The 6919-nt window shown below is 33.6% G+C and overlaps 1 pseudogene; it reads left to right on the forward strand.

The window, feature by feature from the left end:
* Positions 1–5257: 5257 nt before the first annotated feature.
* LOC106981853 (60S acidic ribosomal protein P1-like) lies at positions 5258–5709 on the forward strand (annotated as a pseudogene).
* Positions 5710–6919: the final 1210 nt, after the last annotated feature.

Genomic DNA, 6919 nt, shown 5'->3' on the forward strand with positions numbered 1-6919 from the left:
ACTCAGGAATGAAAAAGAATCAAATCTTGCTATTTGCAACAACATCAGTGGAATTGAAGGGTATTACGCTAAGTGAAATAAATCAGAATAAGACAGACATCATAGGTTTTCACTCATGTAATTTGAGAAACTTAACAGAAGAACATATGGGAAGGGAAGGAAAAATAAGTTACAGAGAGGGAGGCAAACCATAAGAGACTCTTAAATATAGAAAACAAACTGATGGCTGATGGGGGTGAGGAAAATAGGTGATGGGTATTGAGAAGGGCACTTGTTGGGATGAGCAATGGGTATTATATATAAGTGATGAATCATGGGAATCTACTCCTGAAGCCAAGACTACACAGTATGTAAGCTAACTTGACAATAAATTAATAAAAAATAATTAAAAATTCAATAATTGTTCAATACAAAATTGAAGAAGACACAAATGGAAAGATATCCCATGTTAATGAGTTACAATAAATATTGCTTAAGTGTCCACAATCCCTAAAGCTATATAGATTCAATAATACCCCTATCAAAATTCCAATGGTATTTCTCACAGAAAAAAATAATACTAAAGTTTATGTACAACCACAAAAGACTCAAAATAGCAAATGCAATCCTGAGAAAAAAAGAACAAAGCCAGGGACATCACACTTCCTGATTTGAAACTCTACTACCAAGCTGCAGTACTCAAAACACTATGGTGCTGGCATAAAAACAAACTCAAAGGAGAATCGAGAGCCCAGAAATAAACACACACATATGTAGCCAACCAACATTTGACAAGAGACCCAAAAATACTCAGTGGGGAAAGAATAATCTCTTTGAGAAATGATTTTGAGAAAACTGGATAACCACATGCAGAAAAATAAAATTGGATCCCTATCTTACACTATTCACAAAAATTAACTCAAAATGGATTAAAGACTTAAATACAAGACCTGAAACCATAAGTCTCGCAGAGGAAAACATAGGGGAAAAGCTCCATGACATTGGCCTTGGCAAAGAATTTTCACATATGACATGAAAAGCCACAAACAACAAAGACAAAAAATAAGTGGGACTGCATCAAACCAAGTATCTTCTGCACAGCAAAAGAAACAATCAACAAAATGAAAAAAGCAACCTAAAAGAAGATGTTTGCACACCATATACCTGATAAGGGATTAAACTCTCAAATATATAAAGAACTCATGCAACTCATTAAGATTCCAATCTGATTTTTAAAATTGGCAAAGGGACTGAATAGACATTTTTCAAAACAAAATCTACAGGTAGCCAACAGATACATGGAAAGAAGTTAAACATCACCAATGATTAGGGAAATGCAAACTAAAACCATAATGAAATATCATCTCACATCTTTTAGAATAATCAAAAGGATAAGAAATGACAAGAATTGACAAGGATGTGGAGAAAAGGGAACCCTTGCACACTGTTGGTGGTAATGGACACTGATGCAACCACTATGGAAAACAGTATGGAGGTTACTCCAAAATTTAAAAATAGAACTAATGCATAATCCAGCAATCCCACTTCTGGATATATATGCAAAGGAAAGGAAAACAGGATATTGAAGAGATATATGCAGGATTATTACGGTTATTGTAGGATTATTCACAAGAACCAAGATATAGAAGCAACCTGTATCCACCAATGGATGAATGGATAAAGAAGATATTGTGTGTACATATACGAGGAAATGTTATTCAGCCATGAGAAAGAAATCCTGCCATTTGTGACAACAGGGATGGGCTGTGAGGGTATAATGCTAAGTGAAATAAGTCAAAGACAAAAACTATACGGTGACACTTATGTGTGGCAACTAAACAAAGGTGAACTTGCAGAAACAGAGAATAGAATGGGAGTTGCCAAGGTGGGGTAAATGGAGAGATGTTGGTCAAGTAGTACTGACTACCAGTTAGAAGATGAATAAATTCTGGGGATCTAATGCACAACATTGAGATAATTAAAAATACTGCATTATATACTTGAAAGTTGCTAAGAAAGCACATCTTAAATGTTTTTATCACAAAAAAAGAAAGGATTATGTGACATGATCGCAGTGTCATCAAATGCTACTGTGGTAATCATGATGTAACATATAGGTAATATATTATCAAATCAATGCATTTTACACCTTAAATTTACACATTATTGTATGTAAATGTTACCTCAATATAGTTGGAAAAAATGTTTAAAAGAAAGAATTGTGAGCAAAGAAATAGATAAATATAGGTAAATTTAAAAAAAACATTTAGAGTTATTATCCTAATGATGTTCAATTTGGCAAGTTAAAATTGAAACAGAATTAAAATTTACTAAAATTTCCTTAAGAAAAAAAAAGTTTGAATAGTCTTGTAATCATTAAGACATGTATTTGTTAAGCAAAAATTCTAGCACAAAGAAAGTCCCAGGATTTACAAGTGACATCTACCAATTTTTCAAAGAACAACTGCAATTGTACATGATTCTCCCAAATATAAGAAACTGCTCTCAATTTGTCTATGATACTAAAACAATAATATGATGAGATTTTTAAAAAAAAAAAAAAAGCCCTCTCACTCATGAATATAGACCAGAAATCTTTTAAGGGTTCTTAGCAAATAAATGTCAGTGGTATGTTAAATTGAGTTGAGTTTATATTAGGACGCTTCAGCTGATCAAGTTTCTAAAAATACTCTACCACAATGACAGATTATGAGACAATTGAAAAGACCGTCTAAAAATCCACAGATTAAACACTCAAAAAATTAAACACCCCTCATGATAAAGAAATATGTTAAAAAAACATGAACTAGAAGACAAAATCTTCTTAATTGGATAAAACTTATCTATGAAAAATTCAGAATAAGGGAGCCTGGGTGACTCAACTCGTTAAGCGTCCCAACTTCAGCTCAGCTCATGATCTCGTGGTTTGTGAGTTCAAGCCCTACATCAGGGTCTGTGCTGAAAGCTCAGAGCCTGGAGACTGCTTCGGATTCTGTGTCTCCATCTCCCTCTCTCTCTGGCCCTCTCCTGCTTATCTCTCTCCCTCTCTCTCTCTCTCCCCCTCTCTCTCTCACAAAAATAAACATTAAAAAATTATTTTAATAAAAAATTCAGAGCAAACATCATCCTTAATGGAGAATTTTTTTTTTAAAGATTCTGTTAGTATCAGAAGCAAGACAAAAAATCAACTTATCACTAGTGGAAATTCAATATTCAACATAAAAAGTCCTTAGACAGTGAAATAAGACAGGACAAGAGGACATGGAGAAAGAAAAGAAACAAGTAGAAATAAATTGATTTTTTTAATCATAGATAATATATTTACTTATCATGGTGTACATAGCAAATCCAAAATAATCTACAGGCAAACTCATGAAACTAACAGAGTTTAAGAGAGTTTAACAAGGTAACTGAAGACGCGTATTAACATTAAAGTGCATTTTCTAGGTACCAACAAACAACAACAAAAAATCTCATATTATTCAAGAATTCATTCACAAGTCTTATTGTCAGTAAGAACTTCTCTCACTACCGTATTTAAAATTATAGCCCACTATCAAAACCACTATCACTAACTGTTAAGCTTCCCTGTGTTTTTTTTTTCCCTATAGCAGTTTTTACTAGTTTACCCATTTGTCTGTTGTCCATCCAGCACAGAATAAAAAGTATATAAGGAAATAATTTTTTTAACTTACTTTCTTAATTTTCTTTTTAACGGCTCTGTCTTATACACCTAGAACAGTACCTGACACATAGTAGGGACTCAATAAGAATTTGTTGAATAGAACAATATACATGCAAATGTGCAAAATACATTATAATATCATGAAAATATAAAGTACCAATGAGTCTATGCAACAAGAGATGCCAATGGTGAGGTATACCAAGTTTATAGATAGAAGGTCTCAATATTGAAAGACATTATTAATCCCCAAATGGATCTTATAGATGAGAACAATTTTAACAAAGTTCGAACATAATTTCAAGGAATTTGTTATGCTAATTTTACAAAGAACAAAGGCACATGAAACCTTTTAACAAGAAAAGAGACAGAGGAGGTGAGGAAAGGTAGCAGAGAAGAAGAGTCGAAGGGGCTTGCCTTTTTAGATATCAACACTTAAAGTAAATAATGCCTTACTATAAGTACAGAAAAAAATGACTAACAGGTCAGAGTCAAAACCAGCCCATCATACCTGTGAAAATTTAAAGTATAATAAATGGAATATTGGCAAATATTAATTAACAAATGGGATAAAGTATAACAAACGGGATATAGAAAAAATGTAGAAAAGAGGGACTATTCAAGTACTGGAACACTGTTTTTCCTAATTAAAAAATAAATAAAATTATATTTTTCTGTTTTCATTACACACAAAAATTAACTCTAGAAGAATTACAGACATACAGTGAATGGCAATTTTTAACACACTTAGAATGTTACCTAGGTAAATATATTTGAGAAATATAATATATAAAGATAAGGGGTAGAATTTCTTGAGACACAAAAAAAAGACTTAACCATATAAAGCTTGATAAATATAATTATGCTAAATTCAACAATCTGTGTTTACCAAAAAACACCACAAATAGAGTGATCATTCAAGGCAGAAATTAGGAGAATAAAATTAATAACCTAATCAATGAAGAACTACAAATCAACAAGGAAAGATAATCTGACAGAAACAAAAAACACAAAAGGATTAGTAGCCACATTAATTGGAAACAGTAATGGTAATCAAACAAAAAGACGTTCAACCTTAGTCATTACAGCAATATAAATTAAAATGAAAAACATAAAATATTACACCCAGTAAATAGACAAAATGAGTAAATCTGATAATAACAAGTGCTGATAAGGCTAGGGAGCACTGTGAATCCTTATAAACTACCAGGAAATGTCTAAATTGGTTTAACAATTTTGGACAACAGTTTAGTCTTATCTTGTAAATTTGATCATGTGCATACTTCATTCAGTACTTGTAAATTCCGCTTGTAAGTGTATGACCTATATATGACATGCACGTATAGATGTGTAAAAACCGTTCATAGCCTTATTGTTAGTAACAGCAACCTAGATTCCATGGACCAGAGAGAGATAACTAAACTGTGGTGTATTTAGCCAATAAAATATCAAAAATCAGTCAAAAGAACAGATATAGTTATGAATGATAATATGGGTAAATATTAGTAATAAGCAAAAAAAAACAAGCTCCAGAAGACTGCATACTTCTTTACACAATATATTCATCAGCAACAACTTACAAATGTGGGAAAGCTTTTTAAAATAAAAAGCAAACTGTCCTCAGCTGCCTGTGAGATGCTAGGTCCTTCCGCGGAAGGGAAGGCCACATAGGGGTGAGGCCCTCTCTTCATCCGGGACTAGCATGGCGCCCAGTAGCACCTGCTCAGCCCTCTCCAGCACAATGGCATCTGCCTTCAAGCTCATCTGCATCTACTCTGCTCTCATCTTGTACAATGATGAGGTAATGGTGACTGAGAAGATCAGTGCCCTCGTTAAAGCAGCAGGTGTAAAAGTTGGACTTTTCTGGCCTCCCTTATTTGCAAAGGCCCTGACCAACATCCTCAACATCTGGAGCCTTATCTGCAAAGGTCGGAGATGGTGGGCCCACCTCAGCAGCTGGAGGCCCAGCTAAGGAGAAGAAAGTGGAAGGAAAGAAAGAAAAATCAGAAGAGTCTGATGATGACATGGACTTTGAGCTTTTTGACTAAACCCCTTCTGTGCCCTGTTCAATTAAAAGCTGAACTCTTAAAAAATTTTTAAAAATAATAAAAAGTAAAGAAACAGTAAACATAAAAAGTAGTAGTTGACCTCGAAGAGGGGAAAATGGAGCAGAATACATAAGGTCTGGAATATAAAATAGGGAAAAACACACAGACGATTCAGTTATATTAGAGATATTCAGATCTTAAATAGGGTGATGAATTACTGTGGATACAATTTGATACTATTATTATAAAATTCTATAAATCATCGAATATTACATAATAAAAAGAAAAGCAGCATAAACAAAACCCCATTAAACTAAAGAAAAACTAATACATAATATTTTTCCAGTAATGCCAATAGTTGGAAAATTAATTTCCTTGTTAACATTTTTCTACAAGACACCAAATTTCAAGTTTTGAGAAAATTATCTCACTATGGGATGTATAAACTGTGTCATAAGATAAAAGCTGTTTTTCTTTTAGACTTTTTTTAAAGGAATTACAAATGAATTATTTTTTAAAGAAATATATCCTAAGGAGGACATGATTTTGCATCAGAGTTTTACCTTACTAGCTATAACCTAGGTAAGACCACTGAATACATATATTTTATAGGAAAAGGAAGTAGTATTCAGCCATATTCTGTACTTGTGTTTTGTAACATTAGATCTAATTTTACAGTGTATCTTTAGGCTTTGGTAAGCAAATCTTTTATTTCTTTGTTACAAAAAAAATCACCCCAACTAAGCTTGTTCTACTTTATCCTGCACTAGAGCCAGCTTCCTTTATTTCAATTCAGTCTTTGTGCTACCTCATTATTTTGTACACAGTAGCATTTTATCTAAGCCTCTTCCTCAGCTTTGGAAAGAGTGAGTCATTGGGTGAAAGAGTTACCCCCTTGCCAGACCCACTTCAATTAAGAATTATAGCGCCTCCTAAAAAAAAAAAAGAAAGAAAGTAAGAAAGTGGGGCGCCTGGGTGACTCAGTCAGTTAAGCGTCCAACTTCTGCTCAGGTCATGATCTCACGGTTCATGAGTTCGAGCACCGCATTCATGAGTTCGAGCTGACAGCTCAGCGCCTGGAGCCTCCTTCAGATTCTGTCTCTGCCTATCTCTACTCCCCCCCCCCCCCCCACACACACACTCACTCACTCTCTCTCTCTCTCTCTCTCTCTCTCTCTCTCAAAAATAAATAAAAATTAAAAAAAAATTA

Source organism: Acinonyx jubatus, chromosome B3 (assembly GCF_027475565.1).
Source record: "Acinonyx jubatus isolate Ajub_Pintada_27869175 chromosome B3, VMU_Ajub_asm_v1.0, whole genome shotgun sequence".
NCBI lineage: Eukaryota > Metazoa > Chordata > Mammalia > Carnivora > Felidae > Acinonyx > Acinonyx jubatus.